Source organism: Eulemur rufifrons, chromosome 17 (assembly GCF_041146395.1).
Source record: "Eulemur rufifrons isolate Redbay chromosome 17, OSU_ERuf_1, whole genome shotgun sequence".
In the NCBI taxonomy this organism is placed as follows: domain Eukaryota; kingdom Metazoa; phylum Chordata; class Mammalia; order Primates; family Lemuridae; genus Eulemur; species Eulemur rufifrons.
In genome coordinates this window covers 55,305,825-55,333,242 of record NC_090999.1, presented here as the reverse complement: position 1 = coordinate 55,333,242, position 27,418 = coordinate 55,305,825, and the positions used below count along the sequence as shown (strand labels likewise).

The following is a 27,418-nucleotide window of genomic DNA, read 5'->3' as shown; positions in this document are numbered from 1 at the left end:
AGTGGTAAGTCCTTATCCCACCTCCTAGCAGAAAATAAAGCAATATAAATACCATACAGCATATACCATGTGGTTGCTCAAGCCTAATTTTAAGTGTCTGCTCAGAATTAAAAAAAGAATTATACATAAGCATTTTTAACTCTAATTTCTGTTAATACAAATCGTAAAATGAAATAAGTGAATATAACCTCTTACTGAAGAAAGATCAAAATTTTGGTAATAACTAAGTGAAACGTAGAGTTTTAGGAAACTGATAACCACATGGTAATTATTCCTTTATCTAAAGACTATAATTTATTATTATAAATTACCAATAATAAAGTTAAGTGCCAAGATTGAATACTGTTGCATATAAGTAAGACTCTTAAAAATATTTTAATTCCTCTATTAGGGGGCACTATAAAATAAAATAGTATAAGACAGTTTTAGTTATAGAATTTTTTTTTTTTTTTTTTTTTTTTTGAGACAGAGTCTCACTCTGTTGCCCAGGCTAGAGTGAGTGCCATGGCGTTAGCCTAGCTCACAGCAACCTCAAACTCCTGAGCTCAAGTGATCCTCCTGTCTCAGCCTCCCGAGTAGCTGGGACTACAGGCATGCACCACCATGCCCGGCTAATTTTTTTTTTTTTTCTATATATATTTTTAGCTGTCCATATAATTTCTTTCTTTTTTTAGTAGAGATGGGGTCTCGCTCTTGCTCAGGCTGGTCTCGAACTCCTGAGCTCAAACGATCCGCCCACCTCGGCCTCCCAGAGTGCTAGGATTACAGGCGTGAGCCACCGCGCCCGGCCTAGTTATAGAATTTTGAAGGTAACACAAGTACTCGCCATCTGTCTGATAAAGATGCTGAAATACAATGATTAGTAATAATTATAATTATCCTTAATATTAAAATTAGAATTGTTGTAGCAGATAATAAAATAAACAAATAATAATTATTATTATAAAGCTACCACATCTTGTGGTAGAAGTGTAATTCAAGCATAACACAAATATAAACTCATCTAATTTTCACCATAAAGGAAATATTATTATATCCATATTATAGATTAGTACATTGAGGTTCAGAGTAGTCATCCAAACTATTGAAGGGATAAAGTCAAGATCCTGTTATGCTAGGCTGTTATGCTGTTTCTTGATATAAGAAGGTATCCTAACTAGACAACTAGTGAGGGTAAGAATTAGGTTGAGAGTCTACACTTAATTCTGAAGAAAGATTCCAGTAGCATTGAGTGAGTAGCAAAAGAGTAAAACTGAGGGGTTTTTTGTTTGCTTGTTTTGGGTTTTTGATTTTTGCTTTCTAGGTCACAAATTTCTATTACGCCATTTATCCAATAAGAACATTTTCAAAAGGTATTGCTTTTAAAAGAATATTTCTATAAATATGTTATAAATAGATTGAGAAATATTTAACAGTGGTTAAGGATTCTGAGACAAATCCCTATCAGGCAGTTTATAAATAAAACTGGAAGTCACTAAACTAGAAATGCATTGTGGCATTTTACAAATCATTTCAGTTAATTCCTTTAATTTAGTATTATTTGAATGTATAATACCAGGAAGTTAATTTCTCTGGGTGAATTATAATTTGCTAATTTACTGTAAATCTTCAGATAGAAAACATGGGTAGAAGATCATTTAACATTACAGACACCCTGCCAAAAGGCTCAAATACTGACCATTTCTAGGTTGAGAAATATTTATTTATATTTGCTGAAAATGTAAAGGAAAATCACAGATATTTATATTCTTTGACATTATAAACACATTTTAGAAGATTGAATATTTCTCTTCTAGCCACAAAGAAATTGTGTAGGTATTTGTATATGAGGTTTTTTTAATTGAAATCCAAACAGGTTATAATGTCTGTTTAATCCTTTCATTTGTTTTATCTCACCTCTTCTTATCTCTTAACAAAAGGAAAACCAGTTAAAGAAAAATTTTATTTCACTGCATATGCTCGGTTGCATTAGACTCATAAATTAAACAATTTATGCAATACGTAACAAAAAGGACTTGGAAGAATTATAAAAAATTTATTCAACTGAAATTATTTCAAGCTATTTGTCACATCTGATTTATTTATTTCTCTTACACTTAGAATCAAACACTCAAAAGCATTTGCAGTTTTCTCATATAATGAAACATGAGTCCATTTAACAAGCATATAAGTTTAAATAAGAAAGTTTTATCTATATAAAGAATAAATAAACTGAAAGTAAATTTGAACATTTACCTTTTGAAGCTTCTCTAAATATAACACATACAAAGTTAAAGACAAAGGTCACCTATATAATACTACTTTTTCGAGTTGACACAAAGCAGGAGAAAAATTAAGCTTATTTTATTTTTAGACAACAGATTACATTATCAGCAACACATGAACCCATAAAGTGATTTCGTATTCTCTCATTATCACAATTGTCAGGCAGCTTTGACAAAGATGGACATTTTTAGAAAGAAAGAGTTTTACATCACTTGAAAGTTTCAAAATGTCAAATGGATAAAGAATTCATACCACACCTTGATCCTGAATAAAGTAATCACTAAAATACAAATGCAGAGATAAACACAAGTCTAGCCCTCTACACTATCTTAGATGACAAAGAAGGAACTAATTCTAAATCACTAATAACAACTTTCAAAATATAATGCAAACATATTTACGCAAAATTCCAAAAGAATTCTTGAATCTTTTTTTTAGCTATTCATTATAAATAAACTTAAAATGTCATTTCTTCTTAATAGTAGGCAATTATTTTTTGTTATTTTTTTTCCTAATTATTTTCATCGGTTTTAGTTCTTTAATAGGTACAAATATTTGTTAGTCCAAACAATAAAAATAAACTAGAAGTATCTAGAAACTCAACTGAAGAAAAGGATTTTATTTGAAATTGTCAGATTAAACTTTCTTTTTTTAATTCTCAAATGTATGAGAGTGACTCTGCTGGAGCCTTCTGCCTCTATATGCATGCTTCGGAGGCACTGTTGGAAGCACTCTTTCACTTCGCTGCTGCTGTTCCAGCCTGTCCACACTATTACAGATGCAAGGGACTACGTGCCTGTATGCACCAGACTTCAATAAGAGCCTCATATCAGAGTTAATGAATTGAAGGGCATAACATATTTCTGTGCTCTACCTCTACATCCAGTGCATCCTTACACTGTCCCTCAACAAAAGAAAAGTGGTAACTTTTTTTTTTTTTTTTTTTTTTGAGACAGAGTCTCGCTTTGTTGCCCGGGCTACAGTGAGTGCCGTGGCGTCAGCCTAGCTCACAGCAACCTCAAACTCCTGGGCTTAAGCAATCCTACTGCCTCAGCCTCCCGGGTAGCTGGGACTACAGGCATGTGCCACCATGCCCGGCTAATTTTTTCTATATATATTTTAGTTGGCCAGATAATTTCTTTCTATTTTTAGTAGAGACGGGGTCTCGCTGTTGGTCAGGCTGGTCTCGAACTTCTGACCTTGAGCAATCCACCCGCCTCGGCCTCCCAGAGTGCTAGGATTACAGGCGTGAGCCACCACGCCCGGCCAGAAAAGTGGTAACTTAAGTATCATTTTTAAAGCTGGAAAATTCGCACAAAAGCTATATTGTAATGTTGCATCAATTTTTAATTTTTTCACTCTAGTTTCTTTTTTGACATGTGGGGCCATTAGCACAGCTGTTCTTTATTAGCTCTGTCCTTTCAAAATAATCTACAATATAAAATCATGACTTCAAATGGTAGAGCAGAGTCAGAAACCACAAATTAAAGACATTTTGAGAGCATATCTCTTCGGTTAGAGACATGAACAAAAAAGGTTTCTTTTTGCAGTAAGTTCTCGATCTTATTGAGAATTCAAACTACATAGACCTGTGCTAAGTACATTATTCAGTCTATAATCTTTTAAAATTTTCAGCCATGTCTTCATTGTTCTATATAAAAAAGTTGAGAACAATTGACTTTTTAAATATTAACAATAATCATAGTGGGCTGCACTAATTGACTCCTAAGGATTGTCATTACAGCTGGTAAAACAAATAATTTTAACATTTTGAATTTAGTCTGCATTTAAAATTCTCAATTTCAGAAAACTTATCCATTTTCTTTGGCCAGGGCTTTATTTATTTTGGCTATCTGTCCATCTGTCAATCCTTCAAGTCTAAGATTAAATGCCACATCCTTTCACCCATCACCTCAAAGCCTCAAGATTCAATGAAATTTCCATCAAAAAACCAGCATTCTATCTCACAGATCTAGAAAAAGTAATCCTAAACTTCACTTGGAACCAAAAAAGAGCCCAAATAGCATGAGCAATTTTAAGTAAAAAGAACAAATCAGGAAGCATCACATTACCTAACTATGTGATACGTTATACTACATGACTCTGTGTATTGTAGATCCTATATGGTTCTTAAAATCAAAATGCAATAATCTAAATGTGAAAAGTATGTTGACTTACAACTATGGTGCTAGAAATTATTAGCATTTTAAAGATTTGTTATATGTTTTAATATTTTAAATATCATATGAAAATTCTAATTTAGGTCTTCATAATTACAAAAATCATAGTGGGAATCAAAGAATCCTTGAGAGGAAAAAATCCAAAAGTCTATGTGGTAAAAAATCTCAGAAGTTACTTTACTTGGAAGGAGTATAACTATTCACCCCATTACTGTCTTAAAATAGAGATGATGACTCTTTTGGTTCATGGAAAATATAGTGATATCTAGGGGATATATTTTGGCCTAACTAGGTGTTATAATTAATAATGAAAAATTAAACTTTATATGAACTCGAAGAACGAGAAGGCTTTTCTTATAACTGTATTTTGGCAGGGAGAAGGGAGGAGTTGCCTGTTATTTGCCTGCTACTTTATTTTTGGTATTAGGTACTGAAAAAGAAATACAGATTTCCTTGGATTTCATGACACTCGTTCAAATTTCATCATACTTATCTAATCATATCTTCTCATTACCCAGATGTTATCAGTAATGCTTTCTGGAATGATCCCTTGGTCCTCTTCTCCTTTTATTCTATGGAGTTTCATAGGGTTATTCATAATCACAGCTTTCATCATGAAACATAAAATTAAAACTGTCAAATCTAGGTGGGGCCTTTCTTAAGCACCAGATCTATATACATATTTAACTCCTTTTTGGATTGGTGCCACCAGGATGTACTACATAAACCTCAAACTTCCAATGCCAATACATGACTTACTGTCCATCCCCTTCACTCACAATAAACTAGCTCCTCCCTATATTTTCTACTAGACAGTCACCATTCATTCAGTTATACTTGTGTGGTCTGGTGAGTGAGTAGAGAGGTCTCTCATAGCAACATGGTATTTAATATATATATATATATTTTTATTTTTTATTTTTATTATTAATTTTTTTTACTGAGCTAAAAGCTGCAAAGGAACAGGGGCTATATATCACTCATATTGGTAGCCTCATTCTTAAATAGTGAAATAGGATGTATTCATTCATTCATTTATCAGACTTTTTGAGGATGTACTATGTGCTAGGCCTTGGAGAATGCTATGAATAATAAGAAAAAAATGTATCTATTCTCTTGGAGTTTATATTTCAACAGAGGGAGTTGATGATGCACAATGATCAAATGGTAATTTCAGATAATTTTATGTTGGATGAGGAAAATAAAGTGGGTAATGTGATAGTGAATAGGGTAGAACCACTTGAGATATAGTCATCAGGGAACAAGTCCTTGCTAAATAAATAAGTGATATTGGAACAAACACTTAAAGGATGAAAAGGTGATAGCTATAGGAAGATCTGAATCTAGGCCGAAGTAAAAATGCCTAGAATGATGAGTTCTAGGAATAAAAGGCCGGTATGAGACAAGAAAAACTGAGGGTGAAAACAGAGGAGATGAGATTGGAAAGGTAGACGGGGGGCTAAATCATGTAGGACTTTGTGGCCACAGTAAGAAGATTAGAATTTAACATTCTAGAATCCTCCAAACAGTACTAAAAAGAAACAATAGTACGAGTATTGGGAAATAATGTTTCATAATCATGATAGCAGTTGTGATTATCTGAAATCATCATATTTACAAATGTTTGTTGTCTCCCTTCCCTACTGCAAATATATGCCACATGCTCATAAAGGGAGTTCAAAAAATGTTAACTAAGTGACTGACTACTTTGTCATAAATGCTACAAGTATTTTTTCAGTTTGGCAATATTACTTGTGGGGCATTTATATTTTAAAGGAGTTAAATCTAAAAATAATTTCCTTTTAAGGTCTTTGTCTATGAGAGAAAGTAACTATTCACCTATATTTTCGTTTTTTAATTTCTTTCTCCAAATACATATAACCAGTATTTCCTCACCAGTTATTTAGGAATCTATTCTCTCCCTACTGATGTGAAATACCAGCTTTGTTAAAAATTAAATATTTATGCATATTTAAGGAGGTTCTTGAGTTTCCTATTAACTCTCATTAGTTTTTACCCCTTTACCAGTAGCATGCTCTTTTAATTGCCATAGCTTTATGTTTTATTAAGTTCCATCACATAATTCTTTTTTTAAAATTTCATTACCTACTTTTGCCAAGAATGTCCCATGAAATTTTGACTATGAATTTCAGATGAATCCAAAACAAAAAATAAACAGAATACAATTAAAAAAAAAAAAACCCACTGGTTTCACAGGTGTATATATCTCTCCAAACTCATTAAGTTGTATACAGCAAAAATTTTTGTACAGCTTTTTGCATACCAGTCCTATGTTAGTAAATGTTTTTTTTTAATGCTAGGAATTATATTAATTTTCAAATTGTTTTGAAAGGAATTAATTTACTTCTAATATGAATTACAAAGTAATACTGATTTCCCTCCATTCAGGACCATTATGTTTTTCATCTAATCTACTTTGGTTAAGTTTCCCATTCCTTAATTTTGAATCAGACACCCTATACTGCAGCTAACACTATCAAATGATGTGTAAGTACAAATATAAATGTAAGTGTCTACTCAGTCCTTATTATTTTTTTGATCCCTTGGTAATGTCAAAACAATTGTATGGTATATGGGAACCTTAGAAATCTGTACATTAGAATCCCAGTATTGACATCTATTTGTAATGAGGTCCTGAAAAAGTAATTATAACCTCTGTAGGAGATTTGTGAACAATATCTAAAGATTGCATGAAGGACTGTGCAAATAAGCCACAACAGAAATAACGCCTAAGGGCCCCAAAAACTACACTCTCTTCAGTCAGTTTAACTTTGATTTGCCTTTTAAAAATGGTTGATTACTTTAACACAGTAGCATTCCAGAGTGTCTATGACAGAAAAATCTCACTGGGGCTGGGATCACTGTTTGCTGTTGCATGGATTCTGTTGCTCACAGAAACAGTGAGTAAGCAAACACTGGACAAAAGAAATAATATGATAAAATATCATGCTATGGGATACTTAGGAAATATAACTTAATAGAATATAGTATGAAATATCATAAATAATTTTTTTCTGAATGTAAACTAGCTTACCCTGTTTAGTAACAATTAGTCAGGTCTCTCATAGCATTCTCTAGGAAACTTAAATTCAAAGAGTAAAATCTTCTTTTTTTGACTATAAAATTCTGATTCTTTCCCATTTAAAAATGTCAGATACTTAGGCCAATCTCCACCCCACCACCACCAAAAAAGAAGCACTGAATTGTAATTATTTGAGGGAATAGCATGATTGATTAAAAGGCATTACACTGATAGATACTTTAAGAAACAATTTTTTTTTTTTTTTTAGACAAGAGTCTCCCTGTTGCCCTGGCTAGAATGTAGTGGTACCATCACAGCTCACTGCAACCTCAAATTCCTGAGCTGAAGCCATCCTCTTGCCCCAGCCTTCTGAGTAGCTGGGACTACAGGCACCCGCCACCGTGCCCAGCTAATTTTTCCATTTTTCTGCAGAGAAGGGGTCTTGCTCTTGCTCAGGCTGGTCTTGAACTCCTAACCCTCAAGCAATCCTCCCGCCTTGGCCTCCCAGAGTACTAGGATTACAGACGTTAGCCACCTCACCCAGTCAAGAAACAAAAAATTTGTGTTAACTATAATTCCATTATCACTTATCATAAGCTAATAAACTGAAAACTAGTGATCCTTATAAAAAAATCATAAAAATACCAAGTATCTTTAAATCCCTAATTTAAGTTGAATGATAAAATATAAATCAAGAAAAAAATGCTAACTTGATGTTTGGTTTATGAATTTATTTCTAAGAAAATTTTTAAAGTTTAATCATTGTCTTTTTAAACAATGGTTTAACAAAAGTTAAGATAAAAAAAAAATTAAGGTATAACTATACCGGGAAGTTAAGGGAAGATTGTAAGGTACCTGTTCATTGGAAGGGGTAATAAATTAAGAAAGCTAATTACTCATCTTCCATAATAAAAAGGTAATAGATAATACCTAAAACTAAAAAAAAAAAAAAAGAAAGAAAAAAGAAAAGAAAAGAGAAAAATAAGCCAGTTAGAAACTTAGAAGTAAACAAGAACTGGCAAAAAAAAAAAAAGTTGAAAGTAGAATCAGAGATGAGAGACTAGGTACAGACAGGACTGCCATTTTTTCATTGTAAGCTTTGTACAAACTATTTGACTTTCAAAATTATCATGCATATATAACTTTGATAAGATAAAAATTAAAACAAAACAAAAACAAACAGTGTTTGAGATAAGGTGAACTAGTTCTACTTTTAGGTTATTTGCTATGGCTACAGAACATTCATTGTTGATGAAGTAACATCAACAATGGCTATAAAAGTATCCTTTTATAGTCCGATAACATAATTCTTCCATATTCCAGGCAAGAATGACCTTCTAAAATAGCTAATGTTGTCCAGCCAAATATCATTTAGAAGAACTTCTAAATAGTAATTATGCCAAAAGCAAAATTATTTTTGGCCAACACATTATAACATCCTAATGGACAATAATGAAAAAATGCTATTCAACAGGTCATTCTTGTACTTACCAAGAATATAAAGGTAAAGTCACATTTGAAATTAGTAGGAACATTTTTGGGATTCTGCCAAAGTGGAAAAAGACACTTGAAAACTCTAGATACAGAACTTTAGGCCTGTTTCAGAGAACCAATTCCAGAACCTGAGCCACTGAGATTTTTAAAAAGCATAGTTCCAGGTCAGGCTTGTCATTTTCATATACTTGGATTTCCTCTGAATCTTAATTCCAATTTTCTTGGCTCTGACTAACGTTTTACCTCCATATCTTTCTTGTTTTTCGACATCTATTACAATACTCTCTCTGATACTATGGCCATCTGTTCTCTGAAGTCCATTTCTGTCTGCAAAGCTGAGCTTCTCTATATAATCAAGATTCCACGAATCCTTCACCAACCACACTCTTAACAACATCCTTAATCACAACCCCTTTCAATTTGGATCAATATAAACATCCTTTATTTTGCCTTTTTCTTCTTCCTTATCTCTCCATTCATTCAATCACTAATTTCTGTCAATTGTACATCCTAAATAGTTCTCAAATTGCTCCCCCTTATCTCCATCTCAATTACTCTTGTCTTAGTTCCAATCCCCAAAACCTGCCATTTAGATTACTGTGACAGCCTAGCCTTCCAACTAGGCTCCCTGCCACATCTAGTCCCATGTTTCATTCTTCACATTTACCAGAGTGATCTTTTAAAATGTAAATCTGATTATGTCAATACTGGCTTAAGATTCTAAAGACTTCTAAGGTAAGGCTCTTCATGGTCAGTGACTGCTTACGTCTCAGGCTTGGTCTCCCACAACACCCACTTCAAAGCCCATGAATCACTTTCCTGAAATATCTGTAGTCCTCCATCCCAACCCCAATCAATCTTCATGCTCTCTTTTTCATACTTCTGCACAATGCTGAAAAAATCTATTTGCTGTATACTTAAACCACATCACTTTGACCCTTTCAGAATTACTTTTCTTCTGGAATTTCAATTAGTCTCAATATAAAGAAAAGCTACATGCAGGAATAGCTCCATAATTGCTATATAACATCTTGTTCTTTATGTTGCTCAGTACCCTTCACACAGTGAGATACATCAACATCTTTTAGAAAATCAAAATCAATAAAAAAGGTTTGAGATTTTTATGAACAAACTGATAATGCTATTGCTTTAATAATTAATAGACTTTGAGAGCAATATAATCAGTTCTCCTTTACTTGGGTCCTAAAAGATCATAATAAAGTTTTATACTAAAACTAAAGCTTTTCTTCTTCCTTATTTTTTGGCCCGAGTTTTTTGCTTTAAATTCACTGCTTTTGTAAACATTTTATCTGTTTTTACTGAGACCTATTTCAAAGGCTGTTTCAAAATAAGGGAGAAATAATCAATTTATAGATAAAGTAGAAAAATAGCACATTTAACATTTAAACCTTTATTTTGGAAAGAATATTTAAAGCTAATCATAGAAACAGGAAATGGGTGGGGGGGTAACTTGTTGATTTAAAATCTTTCTTATGCCTACCATATCTGCTAATATCACTTCAATGAAATCATGCTTTAATCCTTTAGTAATATTAATAAACAAATAGAATTTTAATAGTTTTTCCTGGTAACTAGATTATAGTGTAACTTTATTAACCTTGGTATCAGGAATCATTTCCCAATATTTTAAATGCCTATTTTCTCTTAAAATTACTTCCAAATAAAAGTACCTTTGCAAATTTGCCCAAGACAGGAAGAGAAAATGTTACAAAACATGTCCCTAGAATGTAGGTATCTTATATCCTCATCTTCCTTCTTGGGAAAGTCCAGATAAGTCTTCCACAGCCCCCAACCTGCACTATCTATCATATCACCTTGCTTTATTTTTCTCTTAACACTTTTCAACAACTAAAATTATCTTGACTATTTTTTTAATTTATGTGTTTTCTGTCTTAGTACCTATCCATCCATAATTAGAAAGTCCCATGAAAGATGTTTAACTTCCTTATCAATGTATCCTTAGCACCCAAAAAGTATTTGTTGGTTGAATAAAAGAGTGAATGAATTATGCTTATGTAATAAGCATTCATCAAGATTTATAATGTTTAGTGTAGATTATAACTTACACTTATCACAATAGCATAGAACAAAAGGAGCTATAACTGAAATGAAGAACAAAAACAGTCTAAAAATTATACCATAACATTTTTCTAATATGACTACTAGTAATAATAAGTAACATTTAGTGAGTATTTATTACACCACGTTTCATGCATTATGTCAGTTAATACAGAAGTCTCTTGCGAAAGAGTTAATAGTATTAAGTTCAGTTTTTGAACTCTGGATCCAAGACTAAAATCATGTAAGGAATATGTGAAATGTAGTCAATAAGTTTCTGTGGAATCCTACATGAAAACCTGAAATTCAATTGAACATTATTTTGTTAGTTCCTACCATGTTATGTGTACAAGGCAATCTACATTATGGAATGATCAGCCAGATAGAATATCTACTTTATATAAATGGAAAGACAGTAGTAGTATTTTATAGGGCCTACAATATTAAATTAATTCCAGAAAAATTAATATAAACGATAATAGCACAACCACGAATTTTCACCTTTTAAAAGCCCAAAGTATGTAAGTAGCCAGACAAAAATGTTAAAGTTTGCAGTACAAAAATTACTGTTTGCGATGAAATAATGTCATTACTACATGAAATACCAACTGTTTTCTGGTAACTATGTAAATAATTCACATTACATAGAATAGCACCTTGTTGTTAGCAAATATTGAAACCAGAAACACAGTTTAAGTCCAAAAGAAATCAACTGTTTTGGCATACTCCAGTTCCACTTCTGTTTTTTTATGATGCAATCCCAAATGAGAACACTTATCCATTGCCAAAAACATGTTTAAATGGTATAGCAATTATTGTATTTTGACAATTTAGTAATCACAACTCATTCAATGGAGTAAAGGATGAATCTCTAAAACTAAAGGAGCTGTGGAAGGAAGGGTGGCATTCTGAAAATACAGTGTGCACTAAGATACACAGTTATATGAAAAGTCATATCCATGGGGAAATAGTGTCAGATACAAAATTAATATTTAGTAAAATATTTTAGATAATTTTGATTGTATAACTGAAAAGGACAGATCAAAGATTTATGTTCAACTACTAGAAATGCTCTGGCATTTACTGTCATAGTTACAATATATTAAGGTAAAAAGGCATTCCCCTTAATAAACCAGTTCACAAAATCACAAAAAATCAGTTCTTAAAAAATTATCTTAATTTTCTAAATCAGTATTTGGCTATAAATTGAAGCCAGGATGTCTGGTGTGGCTGTCACTTATAGGGCCAGCTCCTTTTTGGACAGGTAGCTCCTACAGGTTTATTTAATGTTTAAACTGGGTAAATAATCATCTACAAACTCATGGCAAGCTTTTAGAAGTCCGTGTTTTAAATAAAATTCAAATTTGCTACCCAGGTATTATTAACTGAATCAAAACACAAGACAAAGAAAATCACAGGACTGAGAGTATGGACATGGCTGACTGCTTCTAAAGAGTCTTGATCTAAACTCTTCTCACAGGGATTCTGTATATTAATACTAAGTGACAGCAAATGTTACATTCCTTGTCCCCTCAGAATTACCAAGCCAGTGGTGATTTTCAGCAAACAAAGTAGAAGGCAGTTCCCATAAGGTTAGGTTGTTCTCAACTAGACAGAGCTAACATTCCAATTCACTTCATTTTAGTCTTATGGGAACTAGAAGCCAGGCATGATTGGGGGCCAAAAGTGGCTATATTCCATTCTGTCCTTACATTCCCCTCAACGAACATACTCTTGTTTACATAGATATTTCTAATACACTTCAATCTGCAAAAGTCATCTGTTTATATATCTTCTTTATGATCTGAGGAAATCTGACCTACAATCAAGACTTCCTGGCCGGGCGCGGTGGCTCACGCCTGTAATCCTAGCACTCTGGGAGGCCGAGGCGGGTGGATTGCTCAAGGTCAGGAGTTCGATACCAGCCTGAGCGAGACCCCGTCTCTACTAAAAATAGAAAGACATTATATGGACAACTAAAAATCTATATAGAAAAAATTAGCCGGGCATGGTGGCGCATGCCTGTAGTCCCAGCTACTCGGGAGTCTGAGGCAGTAGGATCGCTTAAGCCGAGGAGTCTGAGGTTGCTGTGAGCTAAGCTGACGCCACAGCACTCACTCTAGCCTGGGCAACAAAGTGAGACTCTGTCTCAACAAAAAAAAAAAAAAAAAAAAAGACTTCCTAAAGTTGAATATCTGGACTAGCTACCTCAAAAGTAAGTTCCTTAAGCAAGGTCCTGCCTCTGTGTAGAAACACTCAGTTTACCAAGGAAAGAGACTTATAAGGAAGTAACCATTATATAGTATGAGAACTGTTATAAAATGGTGCTCATTAATATCATGTTAAATATTTTTTCATGACTACAATGATCTCAGAATAGAAAACTACATCTTTGGGATAATAGTAGCAGCATGAAAAATTAATTCAAGTATCCATATAGAAGACCATAACCAGACTTAATATCAAGTCTGGCAATAGCTAGTATTTCAGCCTTACAGAGTCTGTGGTTATTTTCTAAAGATATCTCATTTCCTAAATTCCCCCACTGAGCCCTTGTCATCCTCTAGCTAATTCAAAAGAAAGATGTGAAGGGCATAAGAACCATTTCTATGCATTTTTTTTCATGAATTTTAACATTATAAATGACAAAATTTAAAAATCCTGGAACAATGTCTAAAAACAAAACCAGAGACTATCACAAACGTTGTTGGAACACAAACACAAATGTTTTCTTGTAGACAACTCATATCATCACCACTAACTACCACTGAAAAAGGAAACAGTCCAGAATGTTTTGAACCTGCAAGATACAACATAAAAATAGGATCACAAAAAGAACTTGTTTGCAACTTAGAGAGAGGAAAAGAGCAATGATGCGAATTTTTCCATTTTTGTTGTTTCATCACTTAGTAACCTAGAGGAACCACCCTGTCTTGGATTAAATATGATTTTCTTCTCATTGCCAACAGCAATCCATGATTCTTTTTAACATGAGTAGCTACCTCTAATTTCATGACAAAATATTTCTGGGGGATACTGAGTAAAGATATGTATTTTCCTATATTTTAATATGACACTTCTGAAAAATAGAACTAAACTCGGCAGAGGAAAGGCCATATAAGTACATAGAATACTATAAATGTCATCCTTCTGGATTTATAGCTTAATAAGCCTATTTACATTTTCATGTGCTAATCCAATCATAAACCTAAAGAACTATAGTAGAAATTCCATTAATCATCTGTATATAATCCTCCAATAACCAAACCCATCATTCTCACGGAGACTTTAAAGAATCACAGTTTAAAATGTTCTTTAGTGACTAGTAATCATTAGAAGACCTGTTTAGAAAAGTTATAAATATTTATTGACTGATGGATATCAACAAACAGAAAGCTTTTCAATATCTTTCAAAGAAAGGATCCAGAACCAAGTGGAAGATCTGTTTTCTCTCAGTGCGCTCCAGAAGACAGAACATGTAAAACTGCCAGAGGAGCCCCAATTCCCACACTCCCATGAAAGAATGAAAGGATCGAGACACTGACGATACTGAGGGTTTTCCACCACCCCTGTACCATCACAGCATTACTACGGACTATCCTTCACAAATCAAAATGACTCTATTGATTCATTTTTAATAAAGTTTGACTTTTAAGATTTTTTAATAATGCAAGTGAGGAGACATATATTTTGTTCATATTATCTTTTGACCAATTATTAATATATGGACACATAAAGTCAGTATGTCAGTGTGAAAGTACAATCCGCACCATTCAAATCAGTTTCGCTGAGTTTCTAGGATGTGTTAGGAATTGTGCTGGGGCTGAGAATGAAAGCATAAGCAAAGCATACTCCTTGTCATTACGGAAATTACAACTTGACAGGAGAAAACCAAATGTAATCATGCACCTAAAACAACAGGATTTGAAAAGAGTGAATGGGATGAAGTTAGAAAAAATCATGAATGCCATGCTAAGGCATTTGGCCTGTATTTTCTAGGCCACGGCTTACAAAGTCAAATACCCTCAGGGGCCAGGTAGGTAAGGTAAATGACTCAAGTTGATAGAATGGCAAACTATGGAGAGCATTTCCCCACTAGGTAGCGGCAGTGGATTGTTGTCTTGTGGAACTGTGGGCCATTATACTCAGATTTCTAATTTTTCAAGAGAAGCCAGAAATCTAGATGTTTTAAGTATAAGCTCCTGATATTAATTGTTAGAAGCTCATTTAAAATCTTTTTCTCCATGTAAGGGCCAAACATAACATATCTACAGGCTACATTTGGCCCTCTACTAAACACAAGATGAGATTTTCATTGATTTTTAAGCAGGAGAATAATGTGATTAGATTTGTGTTTTAGAAATAAATGTCCCTCTGGTGGTGGATGAGAGTCCGGTGGAATAGAGATAGGAAGATTAGTTGTTTGCAAAAGTATCAGCAAGAAAAGATTGTAGACTTAACCCTGGGCAGTAGAAAAGGGCAGACTGAGGCAGCTAAGGGAAAAGAAGAATCGATGACTAGGCATGCACATAAGTTTGAGGGGAGAGGGTAAGTAGAAAGGGGAAATTGAAATTACAAGAGAAAACTGAGCGTGAAAATGGGAACGAATACACATCTAATAGAATGAATTCAAGGAAGGATGGAGAAGATCAGGACTGAATAATTTGGACTTAGAACAAGATAAGGATTTTTACTTTTCTGAAAGGAGAGGAGTTAAAGAATACATATTTGAAAATGGACAAAAGAAATACATACCTAATAGTTTCTATTATCTTAGTAGTGTGCAGAATTCTATGATGCCTCTCAAGATTCCCACCCTCTGGCGTACATGCTCTGTAAAATCCTCTCCTTTTAGGTGTGAGTGAGAACTTATGAATTTGATAAGATACTCACTGCCATGATCAGGCTAGGTTATATGGTAAAGTTGATTTATAAAAGGAGATAATTCCATCTGGGCCTGATCAAATCCAGTGAGTCTAAAAGGGGACTGGGTTCTTCATGAAGAGTAGGGATTAGACTTGAGGGAAATTGTTGCTGTCTTTGAAGATAAAGGGTGCCATGAAAATGGCCTCAAGGAGCTGAGAGCAACTTTGGCTAAGAGGCAGCTTGGAAAAGGAACCCGAAGCCCCAGATGAGAACACAGCCAGCTGATAACTTTGAATTCAGCCTTGTGAGATCCTCAGCAGACAACCCAGGTACGCCATGCCTGGACTCCTGATCTATAGAAGCTGTGAGATAATAAATGGTTGGTGGTTTAAGCTGCTAACTTTGTAATAAATTATTACACAGCAATAGAAAATTAATGCACTTAATAAGTAGAAAATACAGATTTTTTTAATGAAACAACAGAGACAGTTGGTAGAACTACCAGAAATGAGAGTCAAGCTGAATTTGTTTTCTAGCAACTTTGGTCTCACAAGTTTTATCAAAATGTCGTATCAGGCACAAAATGATTCACTAGAAAGAGAAAAAACTACTACTTGCGTTATATAAAATTTCAAATTATATGCTAAGAGTTGGACAGTTACAACTAGGTTTCCAGAGCATTCACCTATGAACAGACAGTAGAAGAAAGCAGATGGATGTAACAAGCTCACAAGATACAATGTCACTAAGTATTTCATTGATAGTTAATAAATATGGAAAATGTCATAAGTCATTCCTGACGATTTAATACCTTCAGATGGTTCTAGCAATCATAATTGCTGAAACCAAGTATATCTTCAAGTTTCTCTATTTTGTAGGAAAAATAACTACGTTTCAACTAAAACTCTAAAAAAATCACATATGCATGGCAAAAGATTAACATGTAAATCATAAAATTACTTCAGAATGTACTTTAATATTTAGGGTAGAAATAAAAGTTATGAAAGAAAAATAGTATCATTGCAGTCCTGTTGGCATTTAATCACTTAGTCTTCTGAAATCATTCTGTTTACAGTCATACTTACCGTCTGGTTTCCACAATAATAAACACACAGCCCGTTTATTTTAAATACTCCATCCTGAAATGAGGAGGATATTTTTTTTCTCAAAATCATACTGCACACTAACCAAGTTCTCAAGCCAAAAGAACACAGGAGATCAAATGTGTAAAAGACAAGTAAGATCCACCATGATCCGGACTTTAGATTTAGAGAAGAAAAATGTCAAACTCCAGCTGTTTTAGCTTAATAGGATGGCCCAGATTGGCTTAGTCTTTGTCTCTTGAGGGAGACAAGGAGCCCATGACATAATGTGTCCGCTTTGTTCATTTTATGTTAGTAAGCACAGCATTTGCTTTGTTTTATCTTTCTCATGTCAACTTTCAACTTTCTTCCCCCAAAGAGAACAAAAAAACTCTCTTTAGATTAAACATGACAGTCTATCCTAAATCAAATACAATAAGGAAATCAATTAACTCCCACGATTTAGAAATATAGAAAATAGAATTTAAAATTTAGAGTTGTCCAATCAGCATATATTTAAAGGAGAACAGAAGTATTTTCTTTAAATTTAGTAAAAAATAAAACAATCCATAGTTTAAAAAAGCAAAAAAGCTATGAAAAATGTCTATTTTCTAAGAAATTTTCTAAGAAATTAGAAAATAAATCTGAAATATATTTCTTTAAAAATGAAAGCATAAAATATATGGAAAATAAGGATGGGGAAAATATTACAAACAATTTACATTTGTCAAATTTTAACTCTAATCTAAAACAAACATAGCAGATAATTCCCTCCCACATACTCCCCCCCAGCCTCCACAACCAACCTCCTTGGAATCATCCCTCCAGGCCTTCTGACCAATCCCTGCTCCAAGATGGACGAGTACTCTCTAAGTCAATTACATTTTAGTCATCTTAGATCTATCCTCAGCATCATTCTGAGGATTCTCTTTGTTGTACACCCTGTTTCTTAGATCATATGTCATGAGTTGAAAACCTGGCTAACCAATCTTCAATCTTTGCTAAAATATGCATTTAAAGCTATGCTAATTCTTTAACTGCAAGTTCTGATGTGCAGTGTTCTGGCTGCTGTTTAATTCTAAATATTTCATAATCTTTCTTTTAATTTCTTCTTTGGGCCATGAATTTTCGTGTATATGTGTGTGTGTGCACTTTATATTTGTAGGGAGACTAATGATTTTGCAATTAAGTTATTAAAGAAAATTTGTATATTCTTCTCTAATTGAGAGAACTTTATCATGTTTTATTGTGCTTGAAAAAAGTGTGCATTCTCTAATTACTAGATAAAGAGATCTATCTATGTATTTATCCATCTATCCATCCATTACAGTAATCTTTTTAAAATATACTGTACAAGTCTTCTATTTTCTTGCTATTTTATCATCTGCTTAATATATTTGTGTTTGAGAGAGGTGTTTTAAAACTTACAATGTAATTTTGGATTTTTAAATGTCAACTTGTAATTGAGTCCATTGTTGCTTTATGTGTTTCGAGGTTACATTGCAAGGTGAATATAGATTCTCGGAATATGTCTTCCTAGTCATTTGTTCTTCCCTATTCTTAGCAACTTATTGCTTTCAAGTGTATTTTTTGTATGATAGTAAAATCGTCTCACAAGTTAAATTTTGATTAGTATTTATCTGGTATATTTCTTTTATCTCTTTCTTTCCAATGTTTATGATCCTTACGTTTTAGATATGTTTCTTAAGAATTGCACAAAGTTAGATTTTCCTTTTATACAATCTAGAATCTTTTAACAGGGGAGTTTGTTATGTTCACATAATTGATTTACTAAATTTATATCTACCATCTTGTTTTCCTATATTCTATGTGCTTATTTTCTTTTGCTCCATTTTATAATATTATGCTTAATATTCTCTGAAAATCTGCTTAATTACTTAACATACACTTATTTTTTATTCCTTTAAATTTGCTATATTATATCATGTTTTGTGATTTTAAAAATCTCCCTTTTATTGTGGCTGCTGACTATATCATGTTAGAGCATTTATGTGGCTGAAATTTTTTATTACGAACTTATCTTCATAGTGGGTATTCTTTCCATAAGATTCCCACCTGTATGGGCTTTGCCTTAGCTTCTGAACAGTTTAACATTTGTTTTTCCAAGAGTATCAGGAGTTATGACAATCTCTTAGCTTGAGATCCCTGTGCTATGGGGACAGTATAAAATCTAACTCCATTCAAACATTTGCACAAAAGGATCCTTCCTCCTCCCTTCCACTCCATCCCAAATTTCCTAATCTCCTACCACCATACAAGCATTAAAACCCAAGCCCAAACCCATAAACCTTACATAGAGATCAAATCACCCCTCTGGTTATTGCAGCATAAGTCAGTCTCTAGGTCTGAGTTCTTTTTTTCATTTTTGATCCCTGGAGATTCCCCCCTGTTTTCTTGCCTCAGCATTTTTATGTACCTGGAATGAAATGGAGGATTACATCACAGGTTCCGGTACTGCCAGAAGTCCTGTTACTTTCATGAATATCATTTGGTACTTATTGAGTGCCTTGCTAGGCACAAATGTGAATGACAAGAAGGTCATGATTTCTGCTCACTTGCAGTTTACAAAAGACCTGAAGACTGAAGATCATTCATCATTATGTTCAGCAATTTCAATACGCCATACTAGCACCATTCCAGTTTTCTACTCAGGGTTTAAATCCTCTAATTCCACAGTATCTTTTTTGTAGCATTTGGAATTGAATCTAATACAAATCAATAATTTCTATTGATTATATAATCAGAGACATGTTTATCGGCTCAAGAAATGCTACAAGATTTTTTCAAAAATATATATCCTTACAGAAGCTATGTTAATTTTATTCTCATAGGTTATGTGTGTTTAGATAAAAATGTTATTTCATCATGTCAGGAAAATTTCACATTTTCTTTCAGTTTGAATTGAAAAATGATTACAAATTCTACATATTTGCTCAAAGTTGCAAAGCTCTAGGATGCTATTTTATAATGAGATTAACCCAAATTCTTACCTAACCAGTTAGTAGTTTAACATTTCACCTTATTAGGAGCATTGGGAGAAAATATTTTAATTATTTAAAATTAAATAAAATAAGCATATCAAATGTAACACAGTCAGAATTAATAGTGTATCCACAAGGCAATTTCATATTTCTAACCAGTTTTTATATTATCAGCTATAATTATGCCTTATGGTTTGCTCTTAACAATTTCCTATACTTTTTAACAAAATAAAATTAATGTGATTCACAGATGCATCCTTACTTAATCTGGGAGAAAATATGACAGATTGAAAGAAAACTCTTTGATTAACTTCTTATGCTAATTTTAATTTTCTTCCACCTTTTTTGAGGTATAATTGGCAAATAAAATTATTTATATTTAAGGTGTACAACATGTTTTGACATATGTATACATTGTGAAATGATTACCACAATCAAGCCAATAACATACCTATCACCTTGCATAGTTAACTTTCTTGTCTATGTGTGGTGAGAAGATTTAAGATCTATTTTCTTAGCAAATGTCAAGTATACAACACAGTATTAAGTATAGTCACTATGCCACACAATAGATTTCCAGAACTGTAAGGAGGTATTTTTAACAGAAGATAACTTTAATATACTATGCTACATGCCAAAATTATATCTCACACTGTAAAATTTTAAAATTTTCCTGTTCTTGATCTTAGTAACGTTTAAAAAGTAATGATTTGGAGACTTTTAAAAGGAATGATTTAGGGAAAATATTATTCTTTAAAAGATACACAACAAAAATCCTCTGAGGTACAACTTAAATTAGAAATTCACTCATGGGCTGTGCTGTTAGAATAAAATTCGTTATATTCTGAAATTTTGAATTTTATGGTAATTTAGATAGTGAAAAGCTGAAGATTTCTTCTGTTTAGTAATTTCTTATATAGATAGCATAGGTCATTAGAGCGGATGAGACTTTTTAATAGATCAATTTCTTTCTAAGAACTTTGGGGAGTTTTTGAGGATTATCCTTTAAGTTAACAACCAGTGGGGATTTTTTGTTTTATTTAAGAATCTTAATGCCCTGTACTATAGCAGTTCTTTAAAAATTCCAAACAGAAGACCTTTGACATGCTGGGTAAATTTTCTAAACATGTTAGGAATTCTGCACATTAACAAAAACATAAACCTTTCTACCAGCTCCTAGTATTTTCAAAGCAACATTGCTCTTAAGAGACATGTTTCTGATTCATTTTCTTATATCTCAAGTTATGAGCATTTTCAATATTCCCTAGAATTTTCATGCTTGATGACTATTTCTCCAAAAAGACACAATGTTCTGAACACTTCAAAGGCTACCGCAATGAAAAGTATGAAACAAAGCTTCATATTATATACAGATGAACATGTAACTCATAGAGGGACAACTCTCCCACCTAAGTATCTGTGCTGCAAAATTAAAAGTCATTGCTATCTAAATTCTAGACTATTCTTTGTCATAGACTCTTAGGAGTTGCTCATGGTTTAAATATTAAAGCCATAAATACCAAGAAATCTGTTGATACAATCCATGATTTAAATTTTTATAGGTGGTCTTCTACCTGAATTTATCTAAATTGCAATGCTTTATTTTGTTTTACAGTGCTCTGTCAATAGACATACATTATAGATGTGTGTCCAATAAAATAGTTTCATTAATGAAGTTTGATTCCCAAATTTGGCAATGTTGATGAGTAAGGAGATATAAATCAACATTAATCAATCAGTTTGTACAACTATATGACAATCTAAATGAAAGGCACCCTTATTTGGGACACTTAACTCTCATTTATTGAGAATTATATTTTTTCCAGACAACTAAACAACTGAGAAAAGCAATTGCTCGAAAATAAGCTAATGCAAAGAGGACTGACACCAGACCTGAGAGATTTCAAAACAGCAGCAGGGGCTATTCCCAACAGCCACAGATGTCCACCACATGATGGCTAACATGATGACAACTTCTCTAGTTGTCCTCTGTTCCCATCATATTCATTGTAAGGTGTGAACAGCCATCTGTTCTTTATTTATGTTTCTAAAAATCCAATAACTTTAGAAATGTATTTACATAGAAAAAAATATATTAAAATCAAAAAGGAGCAAGTTATAAAATGACTCAGTGGTAAAATCTATGATATTTTAGTATGTATATAATAAGAGTTCATCAAAAGCCTTCCAAATAAATTTCTTCTATCCTTCAGTAATAAGTAAAGCAGCTAAAGAGGTGATCAGAAGTTCACTGAAATTGGTAAACTCCGTAAGCCATTATAACAAATTGAATTAGAACAGGAATCTGAAAATAAGGGAGGAAATAAAATGCAATTTCTGTGACTTTAATTTTTCTCCCTGATTCACCAATGAATAACTCAGCGAAGTTCAGAAAGTTCATAGTCATTTGGTTAAAAACAACAACAGCCAAGCAGGGTAACCAATCTTCAGAGGGCGTTAGTATCTTCGTTGTGGAAAATAAATGAACTTAAATTTTACATACACACTTGACTGCAACAGATACTCAAAAAGACTAAATAACATTTTAAAAACATATGCCAAACCAGAATTTAAGATAACAATACCAAAAAATTACTGCTATCAGCAAATTAAAAGTTCACTGTAGCAAATTCACATGAAATCATAAATCCAGATTCAAGAACAAGATAAAAAATGTAGCCTATTTATTGAAGTTCTTTATACTTCTAAAAGACAAGAGAAATAAATAAATATCTTGACTGAAGGGAAGAATAATACTTCAAGAGTAACCTGGAGCAACTTAGTCCTCTATTAATGACTAATTCTATTGAGGCTCTAACAAAAGTAGCCAAATATAAATAATTTGAATTGAAATGAGGTAAATGGAAATTGGATACATTAATAAATATTAAGAAAATCCCTAAACTTCATCAATCAGATATTATTTTTATTATTTTCTGATCTATTAAAAGATAGGGCCTCTTCTCAAGATAAAAATTTCTGATTATTCATCCCATAAGGATAAAAAAACCTGAGATCACTGTGGCCACTTACTTGCTATGTGCCTTTCTCTGTATCAGTTCCCTCATCTGTAAAATGGAGGTGTCAATAATATCTACTTCACAGGGTTGTTATTATTATTAAATGACCTTATATTTAATATATTATTAAATGACCTGGCTCACATAAATGCCATATTAAGTAGCTAAAAATGACAAATTTAGAGTATCATATAAAAATTTAAAAAAATAATTATTTCCAAGTAACTAAATTTAAATTTGGTTTCTTTCTTAAGGGGGAGAAGTTTAAAAAAAAGAGGGGGTGGGTAGAGTTCTGCACCATCTCTTGTAGCACTGAGATGATAGCAGTGTATAAACAACCAAAAGATAAGTCATGGGAATACATTTAGAAGAAAAGCAGGAACCCTAGTCAAAGGAAACTATAACTGCCTTCCTACATGAAAATGCCATCTGATTAGAATTCTGAAAGAATACTTTCTAAAGTAAAAATAAAGAACCTCACAGAATAATACAATTAAAAGTTCATCAATCATCCCACATGGTACAACAGTGACATGTACATACACATACCTATAATCTCATTTTGAATTATATGACATTTGACACCTTGAACTAAAGAGGCCATTAACCACCAATCCCTAAAACATTCCAAGAAAAATACTAATAAATGAAGCAGAATTCATGAGACTGCTTTCCAATTAGATATTGCATATACATTATTATAATTAATAATGGCTGCATCAAAGAGTTGTGGAATATGAGCAATATATTTGACCATGAATTTGAAAGCTAATTGCTGTACGCTCACATGAATAGACTACTTGAGTTTTTCCTCTTGTTTTCCCTCAAATGATTGAATATTCCATGACTGATGTTATAAAATGGCATATCCTATCATTGAAAGTTAACACTTTACAGGGCTCTCAGAAATATAATTATTTGATAAATTTAATTTTTCTTTAATTTCAGAAAAAGGTTATAATTTGGAAGATAAGATTCAGAGTTACTTCCATTTCTTTTTTATTTTTAATTTTGTAGCTAATAGCAAATTGAAAAATGAAATACCAAGCAGGGTCTTAAAAATTAGGATCTCTTTTAAATGTTTACATTTAACAAATGAGTGATTTTAATATAAAATTCTATGCATTTATAACCATAATAAAATTACTGAAGCTCTAAAAATATTCACAAATAAAAGTATTACTGAAGTGAATAATCATTCCTTTTATAAAAATAATGAAAGTATGGAAGAATTTAATATTTCTGAAAAGTTCTAAAACATTTTATTACCTTGAAATTGATTACTGTTTTCATATTTTCCAAGTAATACTCTGTTTACTAATCTCAGAATTCTGTGTAAACAAAAATTCCACAAAACTTAAGTTATAAGAATTTAATTTCCAACATATTTCTTCTCTTACTTTGTATGGCTAGGGGATAGCATAGCTTGGGCTGTTGCTGATGCCAGTTCAAAGTAGCATACATCACCTGAAGAAGTGAAAAATTTGGTGAAGGGTTGAAAAGAAGAATTATAAAAGAAATGAACATTATGCCAATTAGAAAAAATAAACATTTTGTATTTTTGTTCAATGTTGTTTATATAATATTAGTTCTTTATGATTATCATATTTAACATTTCCTATTTCATAACTAAAGAAAAAAAAACATAGTTTCTTTCAGTAAAACTGGGCAACATTTTCTTCTGCCTCCTACAATAAAAATTGTTTGCAGTTCTTTAGTATAATATGCAACTGTCTTATGAGAAAAAAATTAGTATTTATTATGAATTATAAAAGCCAAACATCAAATTGTTTTTATCCATTCATAAATTACTTCCTCCTCACTTTCCTCTTTTGTTTTTCAAAATCCATGATTTTACAATATTTGACGTTCGATATCTGTTACTTATTTAGTGCATTTAGTAAATAGTAGATGAATTTTATTGATTTATTTTTAAAATATATGTAGGAGAAAGTCTTTTTCATAGGTTGACAATGATATTAATTATCAATAAAAACAAAATCTTTTTATATTGGTACAGGAATATAGATGATCAGTATTTCACAATCAATAGAGATTCAATCCCTCTTATGACCTGTCATATGTACAGCGTTTGTTTTTCTGAATTTATTTTTAAAAAATTCTTTTAAAATAGAAAAATAACTATTAGATCATCTAATTCATCAGTTGCCATGTATTTTGTCCTAGCACAGAAACATAGCAGACCATTATAGAAGACATTTACTTGGTAGAAACCCCATTATTTCAGAAATTTAAAGTTATAGAATATAACCAGCTGTCCACAAATAGTTTTTGAGAGACAAAATCTCATATAAGCATTTAGATTTAGGGAATGTTTCCTCATACAATGAGATTATGAAAGATCATATCTATATGTAAAAACATTTCCAAATTGCATCTGAATAAACATTAACCATGTAATGTACTATCCACCTAAGTGTAGATTCTTAATAAACAGCTCGTAGGATAGACAACAAATTTCAAAATAAGAATAGGAATTTTTAATAGCAGAATATTTGAAGTATTTTTTAAATAATTTTTTATTCATATACTAATATTTTGTCTTTTATAAAATTAACTTTTCTATCATTTTCTTTTTTCCCTCTTTCTGGAGCTCCTATTAGAGAATGAATTTCCTGGTTTGATCATCAAATTTTATCTTTACTCTCTCATTGTTAATCTCTTTTTCTTTTAATTTTACTTCCTGGAAGACTGCCTCCAATTATCTTCTACCACTCTGATATTTTTTTAATTTATTTTAATTTTCAATAGTACTTTTCTTTCACTAATAGCTCTGTTTTAATAGCATATATTCTATTTGTGCTTTGCTGATGCAAACCTCTCTTATTAACGTGAAAAAATTAATTATAAGTTATTGAAAGGTTATTCTGTTCCCTCGAGATCTCTGTTTACTCAAAGTTGTTTTATATTTTTCATTTAATTTGATCACTGTATTTATATCACAGGATTTCCCCAAATACCAGACAATCCTTAGCTATTCATATTTAAGAGTGAAGAACTAAAAAAATTGATTTTAAACTCTGTTTACAGAGTAACAGAGCTATTCTGGAAACAAGCATATGAAGTAACTTTTCAGGCATTAGACAGTAGGCAGAACAGAGGAGGGAGGCCTCACTATAGTGTGGTCATACAGAGACACTGCATTCAAAGACTTTCCTACCTGCCAATATCTGAGAGTCTTTTCTCTAGATCAGCTTATTCTTTTACTTGGGAGTTACAAGACTGGCTGCTAGAAGTCTTGCAACTAAGTAAGGGAAGGGCACTGGTTCCCATTTTTAATTATGCAGACACTCATTTTAATCGTCATGATTTTGTACAATCCTTCAACCTTCCTTCAGCTGTGTTTGGTACTGTGAACTGAGATTTTTTTTCTAAGAATGAGAGGAGGAAGAATCAGGTGCATGGCTGCCTGGGTGGTTTAAGCATCCCTTATAAGCCTTAAACAAACCCTCATGGTTTTAGCACTCTTCTATACTCCCACCTTTAGAGGTAACTGGTACCTCTGATTCCTGAGTCTTTCTGCTTAGGAATATGTTTGCCTCTGTAGCAACCTCTCTCAACCCCCTTCTCTATACCTCTTACTGAGTTACAAATCATTTGTTTGCCTTCCATCTTCCAAAGATGTATAGATATCTCTTAGATGTTCTCTACTATTCTTGGCTTTGTGAATTTATACTGAGTTTCTGCCATGTTAACAGAAATCCCCACATGAAGTGACCACATGAAATGAATATGAGCCACCTCAAAGAAATTTTGCATTCATGCTAGTAATAGGCCATACACCAAGTTTATGGTTTTCCACCAAAAGGGATAGTTAAGTGGAAAAAATTGAGAAACAGTGACTAAGTAAACATAGTCTCTAATATTCAAGAAGTAGTATGATTATTACAATCTAACTAGTCTTTCTTTTTTTGCCAATCTGGCAAATTTTATTTGACTTTCTCTCTCCCCCTCATTACAGGTTTCAAAATTTATCTAGATATGTTTTCATAACAGATTTATCTAGATATGTTCGAAAACATATCTAGATATGTTTGCCCCAAATGTCCTTTATAACTTTCTAACATGATAACTTATTCTCCTTCTAGAATTTAAATAGGATATCAATGAAAAATTATATATGCAATCATTCACCATTTTATTTCAGTTACAGCTCCCAAAATTAACTAAAATAATTGCATATGAATTGTAACCATAGGCAACATTTCCTCAGCTACAAAACACACTACAATCACCAAATTCATATTTATAACTTCTTAAGTAAATTTACAGTAGATTCAATATTTAAACAGGTGGTACCAGAATCACAGAAAAAATGGCATATTCAAGAATAAACTCTTTGAACATGCAGATTTAAATTTATAAG

At 32.4% G+C, this 27,418-nt stretch overlaps 1 protein-coding gene across 2 annotated transcripts in view; it reads right to left on the bottom strand.

The window, feature by feature from the left end:
• XRCC4 (X-ray repair cross complementing 4) overlaps nt 1–27,418 on the bottom strand; it is a 196,017-nt gene that overhangs the window by 129,047 nt on the left and 39,552 nt on the right. The window lies entirely within an intron of this gene.